This window comes from Xiphophorus maculatus, chromosome 13 (genome assembly GCF_002775205.1).
Source record: "Xiphophorus maculatus strain JP 163 A chromosome 13, X_maculatus-5.0-male, whole genome shotgun sequence".
NCBI lineage: Eukaryota > Metazoa > Chordata > Actinopteri > Cyprinodontiformes > Poeciliidae > Xiphophorus > Xiphophorus maculatus.
This window is the reverse complement of record NC_036455.1, coordinates 3,250,972-3,272,088: the sequence shown is the minus strand read 5'-3', so window position 1 is coordinate 3,272,088 and position 21,117 is coordinate 3,250,972. Positions and strand designations below refer to the sequence as shown.

The window sequence follows — 21,117 nt, the reverse complement described above, 5'->3', positions numbered from 1 at the left end:
TTTTCTACCGAGCTGCTCTGATTGGTCATTAACATGTAAAAAACTAAAATAATTAAAAAATCTGATTTTCTTTTATTCATTCAGTTTCTCAGACATAGCAAATGTAGTCCAACACCAACTGTAAAGTTTTTTAATTTTAATAAAAATGTGTTAATGTACAAATCGATAGCCAATTTGGCTCTTTTATTCATTCTTGTCCTTTAACTTAAAGAAATTAGTAAAAATCTGAATCAGTAGATAAATAAAGGATTATATACTTTTTCCACAAGGTTTGGGTTCTTTAATTTTCTCATCCTTCTCTCAACCTAATATAGAATTGGACATTTTACATGTATTTATTTTTCCTTTAACTTATTAAACTACATTTTCTTTATGCCACTTCCTAGTTATGTCACACTTTGCATCAACACCCAATTAGATTTGTGATGTTTTAAAAGTGAAAAAACTCAGACTTTGACATGAAGCAATGAGCTTTTGCAACTGAAGCAATGACGTGACATTTAAAATTTATAAAACTGATTTTTGCTCATGCCAGTCAGTGAAGCAGACACGATAACAAAACGATTGCTGAGGCAACTGGATCAGTTGCTAAGCAATTGATGGGGCAGCTGTCAGTGCTGCAATATGACTTTTAAAGCTGGAACAGAAATTGCTGCTTCTCCTTGACAGGTTGATTAGTAAATCTTTGTTTTACATTTTAGTCTAATTTGACTGTTTTTAAATGTATTTTTCCCCAATGAAAGCTTAAACAATTAGTACAGTAGATTCTGCAATTAATAAAAGTTACCAAACCCACCATGGCTTCAACAAACTCAAGATTTTTAAATTCAGACATAAAAAATTCAGAAAATAAATTCAGACATAATAAAAATGTACTTCCTTTGTTTTTACTGCTTTTTATTCCAACACTGATTCCAATTTCTACATATAAATATTTTTATGGAGAGTATTTACTTGCAGAAAATAAAAGATGGTCAAAATTAGGGGTGGGAGACGTTTCATCAGGATATTTTGTGCTACTAAGGATAAAAGTGACAATAAGAAATGTCTATCACTTCTTTTTTTTTTTAGATCGTTTCACAGCTGTAACTCCATAGTAGATTAGTACCAAAAACACAGTTCTTGAAAATCAATAAAATAATATGCTTCTTTAGGACTTAAGTCAAATAAAGAAGTGTTATTTGCACACGGTAATTGCAATTAATAATATTTTTTACATTGATTGATACTATTGTTGAACAAACATTGTAGAAAATAGTAGTAAAAACAATACAGACAGTTATGGGGATATTAAACATTGTCACATTATTGTGACAAAAATAGGTCAACATTTTTACAGATTATCATGATAAATGCCCATCCCTAGCCAAAATACCAAAAAATTGTGTTCTCAGACTTCAAATAATGTAAAGAAAACTACTTAGTATTAATTTCTTAACAATATACTACGATTTTAACGTAGAGTTCAGAGGGACATCACAATCCCTAATATTGGCTTCACACATCAATAAACTGATCGCTGAGGGTTTTCATAACTGCAGACTGTAATGTGAATCCATCTGCAGGGACGCCTCAGAGCAGCAGATCACCTTGTAAAAGTGGCCTACTTCAAGCCCAGCAGCTTGGGTATCTGCCCAGCTAAGGCAGTGAAAACCCGGCCTCTGAATTCATCAAAACCAAGCCGCTGTCCCGGCTGGCACCTGTTTTCTGCTGCAGGTACAGCTGGCCTGCCGTAAATAAGATCATGCAAATATCAGTGGCATGGCTAGACCCTTGCTTGTCAAATGTCTTTCTATAAAATCAAATTTACTTTTGCATCAATTCAAATTGTGCAGAAGCAGAGCTAAGCAGGAAAATATTTCAGCCTCTTTCTAACAATGAGCCTTCATTAGAGAAATGGAAATAAAACCCAGCTTTGAATAAATATCCGCCTGTCTTTCCTAGTCTTTTGATTCAAAGAGAGGAGCTGAATTGACCCATATAAGGTCCAGAATCCAGCAATATCTAGAAATAATTTAATGTTTATTTTCAGGATTTTACCACAATGTTACATTTGGGAAAGAATCATAGCTGAATTTATTTTTGCTTTAGGGCAAAATATTCTTTTTCGCTGTTTTTAAATGGAGAAAATATTATACTTTACATTTACAAACATAACTTTATTTAATATAACATTTCATGGAGGGCAGAACATGTGAGTAACAATAAAACATTTTTTATAAGAAATCAACTTTTATTGCTTTTTGCAAGTTATTAATGCTGTTTTATATTAATTTTTTTCACCACTCTTAAGATTGGTAATTCAAAGTAATTGTAATTCAGCAGCTTGAATATAAAACTATTATTGTTGTTTTTGTTTAATTGACTATCAAATGCAACATGTCAGACATTCAATAATTTTAATTCAACTCCCAAAGAGGATCAAGTGTTAAAACCCTGGATTTGCCCATGGTTTTTATAAGCCTGGAAGGCCACCAGGCTTTACTTGCACCCCCACCAGGCTAAGAATTGTTTAATTCGGAAGAAACGACTTAAACAACTTTTTTCTTCTTTCCCTTTTTTAAGACTTTATAGTTGGTGTTTAGTATTGCAAATAATATCTTCTAATAACACATAATCACCTTGTCATATTTTCACATTTCCTGTAAAGTTTAAACATTTTTAACTCAAAGACATGATGGGCCTATGAATGCTAGCGCTCCTACCACCAGGCTTAGCAAGTTTTCTGCAGGAAACCCTGTAAGTGTTGCACTGGCTGGCGTCCTGAGTGACCCAATTGGGTCCAGATCGTGCGAAAAAGATGTTTCTGTGTGTGACGAACGAAGGTGTCAAAATCCCGTCGCTATTATTGCTGAACACAAAGCTATAAATGTCTGGGCAAGGTGAGAGTTAATCTATTAAACTGACTGAAGATGAATGTATAAACTAAAAGCTGGAGTGTAGACTATTTTTTAGAAGTGTATTTGTGAGCCTGCCTCTTTATTATTAAATTGAATATAATTAAAAATATTTGTATAACTTTTCTTCAGGTTAACTTAGAAAGTGAGCTATTATTGTTACAGGTTAATTTTCTAAACTACAGAAAAGTTATTGTTAGGGAAGCTCAAATGTGAAAAATATATTTGATGTTGATATGCGATAGTAATACTGCTGTTATGTTAGATTTACCTTTTTTTTTAATTCAATTACTCGATTAATTGTAAGAATAATCAATAGATTACTCAATTACTAAAATATTGGTTTACCACAACCCTATACTGAAGGACCAACAACAACACAATTATTACCTGAACATCTTCAACAACAACCAAATAAAATGTTTTATAACATCTGCTGCCAAAAATCAGTGCTGCTGTCAGTGGATTCAAAACTACTACATGTTTCAGTTAAATGATAAAAAAAAAACTACTACATGGTTTTATTTGTTGGAATCCTCCTCAGTAAAAACTATCTTCCCTGAACAGTCAGCGTTTTATTGAACGGTCGATATCAGGACACTGTAAGGGTGATTTTTCTTTTAACTGTTGTTTTTGGAGCTGATTGAACTGCTGCGGTCACCGCACTATAAATTATTCATGCAAAGAACAAAATCTCTGGAATGTTCTGACACATTTAAGCAGTGCATATTAGTAAACAAATAAAATTGTGCAAGCGAGTCGACAAATGCTTTACTGCGGTGTTGTTTTATGGGCTTAAATCTATGCGCATTGATGCTGAGCTTTGTAAAGGCCCACATTATTTATTCTCTATTTCCTCTTTATGTTTTCTGTTGTCATACAAGGTTGAGAGTATAAAGAGTTGGTAGATAACTCAATAAACCTGAATCAGATGAAGATATGGCGCTAATACCAGGTCTGAACAGAACCTCAGCACTTTGCAGAATGGTTTGGTTTGTTGATTTAGCTTGTTAGTATTTTGAACAACCACTCATGTAGTCATTAGGATATATTTCTGAACTCTTCATGTGTTGAAATCAAAATATTGTGTTTTTAAACAGTGAAAATGAACTGGTTTGAGGTCTGAAAATACCGCCTTTGTGTTATTTTGCCCATACTCCAGTTTCTACAAATGGGATCTATGTTAGTGGATGATAGAATAAAGAAAATTGTTAATTTCTCGCAAATGCATACCTCAAAAACATTTTTAAAAAACCATGGAGAAAACATGAACAGAGACAAGAGTTCCTGCAAATCTTCACAATAACAACCTTCAGGATATTTATCCTTTTTTATGAACATCAACAAACATTTCTTAAAGTGTTTACAGTAATCTGAAAGCTGGCTGTATTGTCTTTAGACTACAATTTATCAGGAATGTTTGATAATAAAAATCTGCCCATTTTGCTGTCAAATAATACTGACACATTAATAATGATGTGGATAATTACATATATGCTGCAGTCTCCATTCTTAATGACGTAACTACAATAATTTTTCAAACTATGAACAGATTTTCACAAAAACCCTGATAATGTGCACAGCCGTGGTGAATTTGCACACAATATCCACCATAAAAATGTTGCATTCTTTACATTTTTATATCGTTAATAAGAAAAGAAAAATCAAGCTTCTGAATTCATCATCCTGCCGTCTGCATAATGAGTGGCCCAGATGCTGTTTGATTCAGGTACAGTTAGCCCTACTGTAAACTAAGACCATGCAAATATCAGCAACCCACATTGACCCTTGCTACATGAAACTGCGTGATTTTTCTGCATGAAATCTAACCTACTTTAATATTAATTTAAATCCTGTAGAAGCAGAACTAGGAAGGAGGATATTAGTATTCTTCCTCAGGGCCTTTACAGTAATGAGCTTTTGTTACAAGGCTGAGAGAAAAAAAATGCAATATCTTTTTTATTTGCAGTAGGAATCTGATATGTGTGGGGGGCCACATGAGGCTAATAGAGTTTTTCTACGAGGAAAACAAAGTGTGATGAAGGCGATGACAGATGGAGTCTGGAGAATGAACAGGCCAACTGACGGCAGGCAGGTAAACCCTTCAAGATTTAATCTGACGCGCTGGGAGCTCAGCTTTTTGTGTCAGATTGTGTCCCGATTTTAGCGGAATTAAATATCCTCAACTGAGCCCCTTCTACTGGCGCTTGCTTGGCAAAGTAAAAGGACAAACTAACGTTACTGTACCCAGGCCATTTCACAATTTGTCTAGTTACGAGTCCGACCCGACAGCCATTACCTTCCTCACTCCCTCCGTGTAACTCGGCAAGACGAACCGGACTACGCACTACTTTAGAGGAAATCGTGAACGCTTCCCGTTGTAATATTAACTGTATGTCTACGAGTAATTAATGAAGAGGAGCAGGATTGTCGTTTTGCTATAAATGAATAATAAAACGAGTTTTCAACCGTGAAAGGAAAAAAAGACGCAGGACGGAAATGTATCACTCCACTTACCCTGAAATATTGCTGATAAACCCCGAAATTAGCCCTGGCGCAGCCTTCTTCGGAGTTGACCCGTCTTAACTAAGAGGCAGTATACAATCGCGTTGAAGAGGCGTCTCTAATTACACACATCCGCGGCATTTTATTCCACTTTATATTGATGTAACCACACTGTCCGCCCAGGCTACACAAGCGTACCCAGTGTACGATCGGCGTCATTGACGTTAGCACGCGATTGAGCTGTGAACAACCCAATGAGAGGCTTCACTGCAAAACTCACGACCAATCAGATTTCGAGAACGCCTTTGAGGGGCAGTCCCGCAAGAGAGAGGACATGACGGAGGCGGCCATGTTCTGGTATGGTGTTTGTATCCCTCCGCCGGAGTATTTACCTTTTGCATGATTTTGCATGTGGGGAAAATGTCACTGTAGCCCTGCTGTTCGCTGCCTGTTTTCCATAAGACAACCCGCTAGGACATTTGTTTTTCTCCTCGGTTACTACCACACCACTGTTAACACAATATAAACAAATAGAATAGCGTTTCTATGTTTTTAGAACAGGGAAATGTTGAATATTCAAGAGTGTTTTAAGTCTCGTGTTCATTTTAGACCGCTATGTCAAGCTATTTAATAGTCACAGATTTTTTTTGAATCTTACTTAATTACACCCTGTCACTGTGCACATTTATATGCAGAAATAGATAAATAATCCAAATAATTATTAAGGTATTTTATAGAAAACCAGGCTGTGCAACTAAAACGTTGATTGTTTAGCTCACTTGAGTCAATATTAGCTACAAAAAGATCTACAATAGTGATTTGCTGTTTGTTTTCAAACCAGAACAACCACATCCAGTTATACAGAGAGTTATTATTAACTTACGATAACTCATACCTGTACAGTAGTGTTATTTAGACAGATTCAAAAACATACATCCCAAAGCATCATACTTTAATTACATTATACAGTAAGCTTCAGTCGAACACTTAAATCCAGTTAGGGCTATATTGTATTTTTTTAAAAGGAAATTGTAAATATTATTGTTGAATGTTGCAATGGAAATATTGATAACAAATAACTATTTTCCATTTTAACAACGTTCTCATCAGTCTTTGTACACCTTTGAATTTAAATGTCAATTGTTGAAACAAAAAGGGACAGATGATAGAAAATTGGAAAATTTTCTATCATCTAGTTATAATGTACTGTTAAGAAAACATGACGATGTGAGATCAGAAATTAATATCTACCAGCAAAAGGTCATTTTTTCTTTCTTCCTAACCGTTAGAAGTTAATAACACCATGGTAAGAAAAGAGCTGTCTGACTTAAACAAAAAAAGGCTGTTGCAGCTAATGAGTCAAGCAAAAGATTTAAAAAGGTCTCAAATTAATCTGAAATCAGACATTTCACTGTCCTGAAAATAGCCTACAAGTGGAGAACATTCAAAATAACTGCAGACATCCCAAACTTTGGCCACCCAACCAAGTTCACGCAGAAGGCAGACTGCAAGATGATAAAAGAAGTCTACAAAAATACTAAAAATGTCACCACAGAACCTAAAGCAGAGTTTTGCTTCAATTGATATTAAAGTTCTTATTTGTATAATCAGAAAGAGACTGTATGAGTTTACAACTTCCATGGAAACGGTCCAAAAAGGAAAACTTTACTGTCTAAGAAAACACAAAGGCCAGACAGAAATAAGCTAACAAGAACATATACAAAAACCAGGACTTCTCAAATAATGCCTGAAACTTTAATTATTTGGACATAAAAACAGAGGAGAGATTTGGTATCAAGATTTGGAAAAATCCTGGATTTTTAAGCAATATTTGTGTAGGCGAGGCTAAGTCACAAAAAGTCATTGCTAAAGAAGAGTGAAGCTTATAAAATATGAGTTTCACTTTTGAAACTGAAATACCAAAAAATGGATTTTGATATTCTATCTTATTGAGAACCTAATTATCAGGGACTGTTTTAATCTGACAGCCTAAAATATATTTTATCTTGGTAAGAAATACAAAGGGTACGAACAATATCACATAATTTCATATTATTATTTTGTATCCTCTGTTTAGCAGAGGGAAAATCTGTTGGCCTGCAATGATAAGGCTTCCATTGACAAATTAAAAATTAACCCCTCATTTCACTGTGAAACCTGGTGATGGTAGCATTATGCTGTGGGGATGCTGTTTTATAACAGCTGAAATAGTAGAAAAGGGCAGTTTTGAAAAGCATTGAGTCAGGGAGGCTAAATGTAAATGCACGCCACACTTTTCAGACAAGTTTGATTTTTAAAACATGCAAAAATATTTTTTTTCTCCCTTCACAGTTGTCTACTGTGTTGTTCTATCTCATAGAACCATAGAATCAGAATAAATTACAACGAAGTTTCCAACATGTCAAGATGTTGAAATGACATTGAGATGAAAGTGATGAACTCGTTTGTGTCCTTAAAGTTTATACCCAACACAAAGAGATGTTTCACCTCTTACAAATTAGAGCCAACAGTGTTCATCTTTCCCTCCAAACTCGTCCCAGTTAAAGAACGTGCACTGGAGCAGCAGGGAATAGAAAAGCTCACAGGCATAAAGCACATGACATCTTGGAGAACAAAAGGCCTCTTGGATTAGATGAACAGTGTCAAAGCCTTGCTCGATTTGTTCGGATTAAAACGCACAAATCACAACCCCAAAAAAAGAATATAGATGAGACAGAGTGAGATTTTGAAGGAATTGCTCCAGGAGGAGACATCAGTATAGATAGTGTGACACAGAGGTATAATAAGAAGCAAACATAGAGGAAAGAAGCTGCAGCAGGGAATAAAAATAGAGAACAGAAATCCTGCAAATGTTGAAACATCGCTGACATACATAAGAAATTAGATGCTTGATTAATAAAAACTGGACAGGACTGTATTCATACTAAAAACTGCATTAAGTGTGATGAGTTTTTATTTGAATTTTTGTATTCAGTGGACGAGGAGTCACAGTCGATAAACACTTATTTGGTATTTTAAACTTAGTGCCCAGAAAAGTTGACACAAAAAAATTAAGAAGCATAAAAGTTACATTCAAATTCAAAAATACTTTATTAATCCCAAAGGGAAATGAAATGTTGTCGTGACTCATTAATTTAGATTCTTCAAAGAGTTATTGAAGATAGGGATGGCTGTTGTCATCCCTGGATGACTGGCACCACATCGTATAGGATTTATATGTGATGGAAATAATTATTTTTTTCAGGTAGCAAATTTGAAAAGATCTGGGTTAAATGAAAAAACAAATTTATTGTGGTAAATCAGCTAGGATTTGTGCGACTCTCTGTACTAACTGTATTGCAATTTGAGTTATTTTTTATGGTATTAAATTTTCTTTGTTCATGTACGTTTAGCTGTGTTAAAAAATAGTTAGGAAAAAACAAAATATCTATTAAAAAAACTGCATTAAGTGTGCTGGTTGCTCATAATTTATTATTTTTGTCATTATAATGGAAGATCAATTGATTAAACCTGGATCAGTTTTACATCCAGACCAAATTAATGTTGGTTTAAAAGCAAATACTCAAACATAGAGAGGAATTTACATTATTTTTTACAACTAAATCTCCTTGTTCAGTTGAAAACAAAAACAAAACAAGCAGCTCAATCAGCCTGTGAATTGTCAGATAAGAGCGTCTCCATCCATATGTAAACCGGAGAGGTCATCAGATGCCTGGACGTGTGCTTTACGTTCTCCACTGCAGCAACAACAACAAGCCAAAGTGCACTTCATGCAGGTCTGTCCCACTCTGCTGCCCACACACACTCCACGCTGCCACCCACACACACTCCGCTCAGCCGTCATGCTACTCTCCCATGAACTCATCTTTATCGCAGAGACCTGAGCCACTTGGTCCCCTCAGAGCTTACAATGCAGTGGGGATTTATTTACAAATTCCTTATGTTTTTGTTTTAGATTAACAAGTTGTAATATTAGACAAAGATGACCTGAGTAAATAATATATTTTAAAAAAAAACATTTCAAATGAAGGAAGAAAGCTCTCAAAAAAAAAAGTCTGGTTGGAAAATCGCTCCCTAAGCCTAATAATTGATTGAGCTCCCATTGGAGGCAACAGCTGCTGTCATGTGGTGTTTTTGAGCGTGAGCAGCCGGTTTGAGGACACATCACAGCTTCTCAGTTGGATTCTGGGTCACACTGTGTCCAGGCCGGGGGTCTGCAACTTTCACAACTTAAAGAGACATTTTGTTGTCAGGAAAGACAAATAAAACTCATTAAAGCTGCAAATTTCACATCACTTTTTGAAAAAATAACTTTCTCCTTCAGGAAATTTCTTGCAATTTTTAAAGAACGAGCATTTCATTGATACCTTTAGGATTTAAAGTAACTATAATGATAAAATACAATAGAGTTTTATTAAGCACATAAAAGGTTTCCCCTAGAAAACTTGCTAAGCCTGGCGGTTGTGCTCCAGGCAGTCATTCATCCAGTGGCCCATCGTGTTTTTGTGTTAAATTTTTTTTAAAAGTTGACAAGAAATGTGAAAATATCACTTGATAATTATGTATTATTAAAAGATTGGAAGATTAATATCTGAACACCCACCAACTATAAAGTCTTAAAAAGTGCAAACATAAAAAAAACCCATAAATAAATAAGCAAGGCTAAGCCTGGTGGGGCACAAGTAAAGCCTGGTGGCCCGCCAGGCCTATAATGCACTGGGCGAAACCCTGACATAGGCAAGAGTTTCAAGGAGAAACTTAATTTGTCACTTGATCCAAAATGCTATATCTTGTGTTTAATCCCACTGGGTGGATTGGAAAAAAGAGGAAGTTAAGACACTCCACATCTGTTTTATGATGGCAATAAAAATTATAACTTTCTCTTCTTCAGTGACAAAAAGTTTTAAAAATGTCTACATAAAGGAAAAAAATTACTGCAAACTAGACGTACTTACAGAGTTCTGGGCTCCGGTCAATGACCACTTCGGCTGGAAATAATTGTTATAATTGCTGTATATATATTTTTTTAATTACAATTTATTTTTGAATTGTGACAACATTTTGGAAAATGTACAACAATTAATTTTATTTGGTTGGAAAACTATTTTTAAGTCAATTACTTGAAGAGGTGGTATTTGTTATTTTGTTCTTACTGCATTTTGGTGTAACTACATATTGAAAGGACAAAAAAATAAACATTAATGACAATGAAAGAAGATCTAAAAACATTACTAGTACTTTTAGTGTAATTTTTAATGGAAATTCAGTGCAAATATAAAAATTTTAAAAAGACAAAAGATTCTTATCCGTTCAGTCGCCTGACTCTATGAATCATTCAGCCTTGAAAAAGTTTCTGACTTCATGAATTCATCTAGTTTTGGATCTAAAATTTAATTTTTCTACCAGCAGGCTATCAAAATTACCAAAGGTAAAACGGTTTTACCAATAAATAATAACTAAGAATCAACTAGGTGATTCCCAAAGTAGCTGAAAACCTGGGGTAATCGCAGAGTATCAATGTTTATTTGTGTTGGGTTGAATCTTTTGCCCTTTGCTGTGAATCAAAATTGCTGCAACAGTCTAGTCGTTTGGGCCTCAGCGGTAAAGCTCACTCAACAAAAAGCAAGAAAATACAGAAAACCACTCTGCAGTTGCAGCTCTTTAAACGTTTATGGTCATTCCCACAAGCTGTACAGCTAAGAATATATAACTTGAAGATCTTTGCGTAAGATTACATTTTTATTTTTGTCTTTTGCCCCTATGAAAATGAGAAGAAGGAAAGACGTTCCTAAGCATGTCAGCGTTTAGTCCTCTCTTTTTCTGGCAGCTGAAGTTCTTTCAGATCCTCTTTGGAGTCATTTCAGACATTTTTCTTGCAAAAGGCTCCTTGTCCTCTGAGAAACTCTTCCCATCTTGTGTGCTCTGCTCTTTTGGGGTCGGTTTTTAATCAACTGTGGGTAGACGGACAGTTTGGAGTCATCAGAAAACCTTCATTTTGCACCCCTCTATAGGAAGGCAGATACAGATGTTTCCTGTTGTAGAAACCACCTTGATCATCTTTTTAACCAACGTCTGTACTGTTTGCAAAAACTTGATCCCTCTTTGCTTTTTCCACAAATAAAACATGATTATTTAATCGTTTAATTTTTGTTGGAACACAGCAAAGTGACTACAGAATACAATCTTCCTCACTGACTTTATCTTTCTCCAGCTTTTCTTTGTTCTTTGACACTGATTTGTTTTTCTGCTTCAGTTTTAAATTTAAATCAGATTGTCGAGATGAGATTTCAGGCGTGAGAATATCTGTGAAGATTTGAAATCTGGGTCACGCTGTCTTTTCTAATGAGGATTTAATTGAAACACGTCACAGATGACACATACAAGCTCAACGAGGTGGAAAGAGGACAAAAATAATCTACTCAAGTAAATGTACAATTACTTTGGTAGAGGTTTACTTAAATGCAATTTTAAAAATATTTAGATCTGGACTATAAAATTAATTTCATTGTAACTCTGCTGAATGTTTAGGTTGTTTTCTTATTGGAAGATGAACCTGTCCTCCACATCAAGGATTATCCTGATCCACTTCTCTGTATCTACAGAAGAAAGCATCCCCACAGCATGATGCTGCCACCACTGTGTTTCAGAAAAGCAGCGTAGTTATTCTATAGTAACTCAGAAACAAGAATTTCAGTCTCTAAATATACAAAACTAATAAGGTTTGCAGCTGTTACTGCATCATATGTACGTCTCTTTTTCAGACTTATAACCATGCACATTTTCCACAAAAGTTTAGCACAGAAAACCACAGAAGAACAAGTTAAATTTTGTTATAATTATGTGACAAAATGGGAAAAGCATAAATACTTTAGGTAAGTGAAGAAAAATTTCATAATCCACCTGAAACAAATATTTATTTCTACATATGAAAGAGCTTTTAAACTGACCTGACAAGACATAAATCATAAATAAAAAGATTTATAAAGTTGCTTTCAATTTAATGTCTGAGATTAAATTGATTTAAAAAGATTAAAAAGACAATCTGGTGAGAAACTACATGTGTGCATTGATACCTCCTTGGTTGATCAAATAGAAACTTTTGTTTTATCATCATTATTTTTAACTTTTCAATCCTTATAAATGTTTACATTTCCACTCTGGTCTGCTAAGAGATAATTGTTCCTATTTTATTTAACAGCAGACAGACACAACTATATAACAACGGCTGCTCAGCAGTAAAGTTAGCTGTCATTGGTGTTTACGCTCCGTTAACTTTCTCCCTTTTGTTTAAAAAATAAACTGAAGCTTCTTTATTATTAAGATTCTAATTCAAAAAGGCTTAAAACAACAAACTGATTACATTTTGTACTTTTCACAATCTCAGCTTGGTTTTTGGTCATTACTCTTTCTGATTGTTGTGTTACGAAGCATTTCTTACTTTTATCTGATGACAACGAATGAACTCATCTTAAATCAGAGACAAAAATAAAATAATGAATATTTAAAGGAGTTTAAAGAGGAATCATGACACTGACAGCTGAAGTTTCATTTCATTCTATTATTATATCCAAAATGCAAAATCAGGACACTTGAACTTGAATGTGTTGCAGTTTTGCTTTGTGTGTGCTGTCTACCTATTTCCATGATGTTTTGTCATGTTTTATAGCTAATAAAGGACCCAACTGCAGACTCTGAACCTGGGGAAAGAGCAGAGCAATTTAATAATTAATAAAAAAAGGAGAATTTACAGAGAAGGATATGGAAGAATCAGCAATGAGCCATGAAAACCAGGGAGCCTATACTTTGTTGGAGGTGTGGAGGATGACCTAATATATTAGAAACATGTGAGGAAACCAGGGGGGTAAAGACCAGCTGTGGAGGGGAGCAAAACAGAGAGACTGAGAGAAGATGGGGAAACTAAACTAGACACAAAGAAAACTACTAACCAAGAGGGAAATATACTAACACTGACCTGAAGGACAAACTGAAACGCACAGTAATGGCCTCAAGAAGCTTTTCTACAGCTATCTACATAACAATGTCAAAACATGACTTATTGAAACACAACACAGCATACATGGATTTAGTGAGGTGGGAAAGAGCGTTGTTTTTTTTTTATTGTTTGTGACATATATGGTGTTTTTTAGACTTGTTTTAGATTATGTGTTTATGTAATATGTTTATAATGTTCTTATAAGGAACACTGTCTGGGTGTGGATTACTTCCTTAAAGGAGAGTGGGATTAATTAAGTTTCAACTTCATTTTTCCACTTTTCTTAGTAAATAAATTGCTTGGAATATATGATTGTGGAAATCAATCAAGCAACCAATTGACCAATCATCAACCAGCCAGCCAGCCAACCAATCAAACAACCGGCCAGCCAACCAACCAACCAACCAACCAACCAACCAACCAACCAACCAACCAACCAACCAACCAACCAACCAACCAACCAACCAACCAGCCAACCAACCAACCAGCCAAACAACTAACCAACCGACCAATTAACTGACTGACCGGTTGACCAGCCAACTGACAGGATCGATCGATCGATCAATCAATCAATCAATCAATCAATCAATCAATCAATCAATCAATCAATCAATCAATCAATCAATCAGTTTTGTCACTCATTTTTGTGTTGAACCCCAAAATCTGTGCAAAAAGATTCATTTTATTTCATTTGTATTTTGTTAATATAGAGGAAGATGAGCCACACCAACATTTATTAAATACCTGCATGTTTGTTGTTTTTCCAGTATAGAATAAAATTTTTAGTGAAAACTGCACTGACGTTCTTTTTTTCTGTTACTTAAAGTGAAATCTTTCCTGTTTCGGCCTAAGAGGACGGACAGAAATTCCCAAACCATTATTCAAAAACAGTCCTTGTTTCATCCTGCTTGATTAGAAATGTATTTATTAGTTCCGCTTCCGGATTTACTCACTCTAAAAGGCGCGGCTATGCAAAGTTTGACCTGAAGGGGCAGCAGAACATCAAAAATCATGACTTCACTGGGGCTCTTCCTGCAATGCACAAAATGTCCACACGATGGCAGCAAATGAAAAGAAATCTGAATTTGATCGATCGTTTTCTGCTTAATTCATTCCGCACTTAGCAAAAATACGTGAAGCAACAAGCAGGCTAAACAGAACAGGTATATTGTATATTGTTTACTCACTAAAAGCAAAAGAAATGAGTTCAGTTGAAGTCCATCATTATGACAAATATGGATTTCATTATCGGTTCAAAAACGTGATTTACCCTCAGACAACATAAATTATCTCATTTATAATGCTGTCGAGTATCTACAGTTGTACTTATTATAATTCGTATCACCTGAGCTGCTCCTACAGCGATCTTTAGTCAAGATTTTAAAAGAAGTTGCCGAATTTGAAAGCAGCAACAATGAATGCTGAGATTTAGATCAGGATTTTATGCCAATGATTGGCAGCTGTTGTGCTAATATGCACATCTAAGGCTGGTTTCAAAAATCACAAATGTATTTATAGTGTCCAAAAAAAGGAGATTTTTTTAAAATAAAGTAGAAAATAAGATAAATCCCGCCTGATTTCAGTCAAATACAGATATTTAAACGTGAACGTAAGTGTTCTGCATTGCGTTATAGTATATTTAAAAGAATATTTCCTTTCGTTTATATTGTTTTAGAACAATTTTATCACACATAAAACATCTTAGCTTCCGCAAATCAAGCTGAACACTAAAAATGCGAGATAGTGCTCAGAATTTGAAGGGAAATTTAAAGTCCTGGAGGAAAACTTTTAATGATTTTATTAAAGTTAATAATTAAAGTGTTAAACTGCAAAACGATGTGTGTTTATGGCCGTTCTGCTGCATTTATTTTCAAATTGACAGGAATAGTTTTTCCATTTGGCCAGAGGCGAAGAAACCTCCTGTTGAACAAACCGAGGCGTTTTAATTCATTTTAAACAGAAATCAAAGTTTGAATCGTGAGGAATTAAATATATCACGCTATTTCTGAACAACTGAATTATTTTTTTCTAAGACAAAAAAGTTTTTAGAAAGAAATTAAGTTGGACTCAATAGAATACGCATTAATAGCACTAATGGCACGAACTTACACAGAAATATTAAATAAAATGTTATTACTAGATACATTTTTTTTAACAAATTCTTTTATATTTTAAAAATATTGCAAGCTATTAGGAGTCACTAAAGACTTAAAATCTGTAATAACTCTAAAATGTTTGCAGCAATATCATTTTAATATAGATTTTGTGATGTTTTAATCTAGAATTATTAAAGCTAATCTTATCTAGAAAATCTTATTTTTTATTATTTACAGTTGGAATTAGGTTGTTAATTTAAACAGCTTTATGATAACTTGTTGCAAAACACAAAAGTCAAGTTGGATTAAAATCTTTTGCTAAAATAATTGCATCTAATAAAAGGGAGAATAATGCTTCAGTTCACTCTTACAGTGTTACGGAAATCTGTTAATTATTTATACACTTAATTTTTGACTATAAATGAAAATGTTCAACTAAAGATATATCGCTTTGGAAATCAGCTACATTTTCTTGTCTATTTTTTCCCCAATAAAACTCAGCTTAGTGGGTTGTGCTGATTTAAAATCTCAGCTGCATGTCGAGAGGATGGCAGATAATTCCTGGTCGTTTTCAGAGCTCCACATGAGTTAATTAAAGTCCAAACAACTTTAAAATATACAAAACAAAAAAGAGATTCTACTTTCAGAGCCATGAGGCAGATTTCCGTACAGGTCACATTATGGATGTTGCTGAAATAAGACATAAAAAAAGGAGAAAATGAGCAAAAATGTTTTAAATGCTTGAAATCCTTGTGCTTCATGACTTCAGTCACGCTGCTTCTCGCTTTTCCCGCAGCCCATTATACACCAGCAAGTCTCATTAAGCTCCTTTTCAATCCAGCCGATCGCGATTTGAATACTGGCGCGACGCGGGGTGAAAGGCTGCCAGATCTGCATGCGTGGCACAAACCCACTCTGAGGTCTGAGTGGGTGACAAAACCCACTCTGATCTACAGTTTATATTTACAGTGAGAGGTCGGTTGTGGGGTTCAGACCTCCAGATCACCTCCAGCGTGCGCTAAAGCTAAAGTTGCGTGATCTTCCACGCACGCAGGGAATCTCCCGCTCAGTCTGCTGCGTGAGGTGCTGCGTGCGGCGTCTGGCCTGGCAGCGGCAAAACAATGGAGGGATGGAGATGGAGGAAACCGAGACAGACTTTGACCCAAAGCAGCACGAAGACGCTCTGATTCTCACGCCTTGAGAAGAAGAAGAAGAAGAATAAAAAGAAGAAGAAGAAGAAGAAGAAGAAGAAGAAGAAGAAGAAGAAGAAGAAGAAGAAGAAGAAGAAGAAGAAGAAGAAGAAGAAGAAGAAGAAGAAGAAGAAGAGAAGAAGAAGAAGAAGAAGAGAAGAAGAAGAAGAAGAGAAGAAGAAGAAGAAGAAGAAGAAGAAGAAGAAGAAGAAGAAGAAGAAGAGAAGAAGAAGAAGAAGAAGAAGAAGAAGAAGAAGAAGAAGAAGAAGAAGAAGAAGAAGAAGAAAAGAAGAAGAAGAAGAAGAAGAAGAAGAAGAGAAGAAGAAGAAGAAGAAGAAGAAGAAGAAGAGAAGAAGAAGAAGAGAAGAAGAAGAAGAAGAGAAGAAGAAGAAGAAGCGGGAAGCAGCATCAATCACTCCGGTCCCATTTCCGCATCCTCCAATTAATGAGTTTTGGACTCAGTGAAGCAAATTATATTATTTTATCATCTTGGAAGCAGAGGGATTAGAGTTGGGTAGTACTCAGTTATATTTACTTGAGTTTTTGAAAAAAAAAAGTACTTTTAGAAGTGCTGTACTTTTTACTTTTACTTGAGCAATTTTATTATGAAGTATTTCTACTTTTAATTCAGTAAAATTTCTGGATTTTCTACCCACTGAATGAAAAACAAACATGTTTTGAACCAGACACAGACACACACCTGCAGTTTTTATTAAAGTTGAATAAATGTTTTATTGAAAGAAACGGACTTGGGAAATTTTGAATTGATTGATTTGATTTATGGTCATTTTCGTCCTTAAAATATCAAAATTTCCACTAAACTTTATATTTTGTTCCATCTGATTATGTAAATTTTAAATATTAAATGATTGATCCTGAAAAACAGCGTCATCCCACATCATGACACTACCACTGCCATGTTTGACTCTAGCTATGATGCTAATTTACTGAAATCCTTAAAGGTGATCTACTATGTTTCCTTGAACAGGTTAGGATAGGTTTATGGGTGATACAAACATTTTAAATACATTTTTTTTGTACAAAATCACTCTTGGATAATGAGGTTTTAGTCTGTTCAGTTCTGCCTATTTTGATCTCTTGTCAGAATGAGCTGTTTTAGGGCCTCTAGTCACTTTAAATCCAGATAAGTTGCTGCTGGCAACTCAACATTTACATTTGTCTAAACTGTAAAAATGGCTGCAAACAGATGTGCAATTATACAATCATACATCTTTGAAAAGCAGAAGTGGAGCCTCCTGCACAACCAACAAGAATGCAGCAAGTGGTTTCTGGATGGTAAGTCAACAATAAAACTCTTGTCTTTTCCAGCAGCCATTGTATAGCGAATACAGCAGTAACCAAACGTGCTGGAGCTCTGATGGGGTGGCTAGGTAATGGGCTGGGATTTGCTGGGGTTGCTAGGTAACAGGCAGTGTCTGCTGATTTGTGACGTTACATTCAGAAGGTATTTTGAAATGGCTTCTTTTCCAGACACAAAAAAACATACAGTTATTGCAAAGAACCACTTTACACATTTTTTAAGCACTTGGGTTGTTTTTAGAAGTGGTAGAAACACAAAATGTAAGCACAGAATCATGAAAAATGTGAACTTTGTTTAATACATGCCCTCTAAGATATTTTGGACAGATGGGCTTTTGTGTTGTTTTTGGTCACAAGTGATTTTTATGGTTCGTCAAAGTCCCAAAGCCTTAAAAATGGTTTTGTAATATATATATTTTTAGATCTTTTAGCCTACTTCATGTTGTCAAGCAGGTTCTATTTAAGTGATTTCTTCATTCATCCAGGCTGCAATCATGTCAGAAAGAAATTAATGATTTGACAATGGACTCTTGTCTTTACTCAGGTTATTTTCACCAGATATTAAAATTAGTTTGACGATCTGAAACCTTAATATGACAACATGGCCTAAAAACAGAAGAGGCATGTAAGAGGCACTGAAAAAAGGAAGCTTATAAATAAAATATGGTTCCATCTTCAAGTCTATTTCTTTACAGTTTATACAGAATAAAAATGTACTTCTTAATTAAAAACGGGAATATGCCAGATGGATGTGGAACAACTAAACTGAACTCTATCAGAGAGACTTCTTTATTTTAAAGATGATCTTTACAGGAAGTAGTCAGCTCCATAGATATAAACACAGGTAGGGAGGAAGTTTCTCTATACTCACTAAAATCCATCTCTGTCGAAAACAATTAATCTCTCAGGATTATGAATTACTTGGAAACTTTGACTTAACTACAAAAATATTCTTTCTTTTGAAGCAAATTTTACTGTCATTATGAAATGTGTTGATGTTTCTCTTTAATCAGTAACATATCCTCCTACCTGTTAATTAGCTTCACCTGCAGCTTTTTATTTGTGTCTGAGCCAAGTGAAGCCATTGAGCCATTTTCTGAATTGTACATGTCAGTAGTTTAGCTTCTCTCCAGCAGGGGTCCATGCAGAAAACGTTTAAATCCCTGGGTAGAGTGCTGGTTTGATTGGCCTCCAGGATACTGCATTCAGAAAGAAAACTTCTTTTCTTTACTGCTGAACAAATCCCGACATAAATCTTTCCTTTCTGAACTCTAAATGAAGCTTAAGACATTTATGTATTGCTGTCACTACAGTGACCCCCAGTGTTATGAATAATTTAGGCTATGATGAATCATTTTAAATTTTACACCTTTATATTAAAAACAAACAAATCTGTCAGGGGAAACTATAAAAAGCTGCAATAACCAAGTGTGTTCACCCTTGGTCGAACACTTTGCTGAATTAACTTTTGATTTAATTGCAGCATTCAATCTTCCTTGGTGTCTAGCAGGAGGACACATCTTGACTTAGTAATATCTTTACTGTCTGCCCAGGAAAAATTCTCCAAATCTTTCAAACTTTAAGATCGTCTCCTTCCATTTTTAAGTGACCCCATCAGATTTAGTTCTGGAAACTGGTTTGGTCATTAAACAACTTTCATTTTCTTCAAGTGAACCCATTGTTTTGGTGATTGTGATGTTTTTCTATAATGTTTTTTTTTGTGTCAAAACTTACAAGTATTTGAAACCTTTCAATGTTTTATTTGTTTTAACACAAATCTCAGTTACATCAGAAACAAAAAGCAACCCCACATCATGATACTTCCACCATCAGAGCTGTGGAGCTGCTCTTGACTCATTATTCTGGATGCCGTGCAGCTGGAAAGACTTTTCGCTTTTACTTTTTTACTTTCGATCATTTGCTATGATGTGTGAACATGGTAACAAGGTATTGTTTTTACAACCAGGAACTGATTATTAGCTCAGAAGGTCAAATAATATCTGAACTAAAACCACAAACCTCTTCAAGGATCCTCTTCTGCATCCATGAAGAGGAGACTTCATGGATGCAGAGCAGAGAGAAGAAGGAAGTTCAAACCAACTCTTGTGGCTGGATAGATATTTAAAAAGCAGTGGTAAAAGCAAATGAGGTGGATTAGCAGTGGTTTCCAACAGTTGATGGCGTCATCCAGGACATGTTATTGTGAAATATTGTCTCTGCTGCCTGAATATTGAGCTGTCAGTTTGTCATTTCATGAAACTGTCATGCAACAATAAGCTGCAGTCAGAGGCCTCTTCAAATATGTTGCAAGACTGACTGCTACAGGAGATCCTTCCTGCTAACAGCATCATCATTGTTCATGACTCTGAAGATAGTTGGATGAATTGTGACAGGATTTAACTTCCTTTTGGGATAAATAAAGTGGGAATGAGCAAAAATGTGGTGCATAGTTGATGGATGGATGAAATGATTAAATGACAGAAAACCATTGTCTTTTGTACAGATTTACTTTACGTTAAAATACTTATGTGAACAATCTCCACTATGTAATTGATGGCTGGTGTGAACTACAGAGGAACAAATGCTGAAATTAAATCAAAATATCTTCCAATAAACTTCTGCAACCAGCTTTTCATTCGATCAGATGTTGGTTACATATCTGCCACATTAGGCTGGAAAACTTTGGGGAAAATTTATAATTGATTCAGTTTTCTTAGTCTCAAAAAATTCAATTTTAAGAGCGTTCACTTCTGCAACTTTCATCTGTTTCCAATGTTTGATGATGATGAATTTTTATGTCAGACAGACATTTCACCCAGAGAAAACACATTTTAAAAAGTAGAACTTGCATATTTTCTAATTGTAAATGCTACAGAAATACCAAACAAATGCACCACTTGTTCGGTGACCATCAGTCTGAAGAAGTTTAACTCATTTAATCATGATTTTAGGAATGGAAATTAATTTAACTACTGGGAGTTGGAAGACTGAACAATATGAAAATGAAAAAAATGAGGATATTTGACCTTTGGATTCAGAGGCATGCATGGTTGATGCACTTCTGCATGCGTCTGTTGGGGGGCGTGAGCAGCGCTGCCAGCCTTACGGTCGTATTA

At 35.0% G+C, this 21,117-nt stretch overlaps 1 protein-coding gene across 7 annotated transcripts in view; it reads right to left on the bottom strand.

The window, feature by feature from the left end:
• LOC102223359 (myocyte-specific enhancer factor 2D homolog) overlaps positions 1-5,622 on the bottom strand; it is a 39,966-nt gene extending 34,344 nt beyond the window's left edge. For all 7 annotated transcript variants that reach the window (XM_005796526.3, XM_023345127.1, XM_023345128.1 and 4 more), the window contains exon 1: positions 5,415-5,622. The gene's annotated coding sequence lies outside the window, so the exon portion shown is untranslated. The remainder of the gene's footprint in view (positions 1-5,414) is intronic.
• Positions 5,623-21,117: the final 15,495 nt, after the last annotated feature.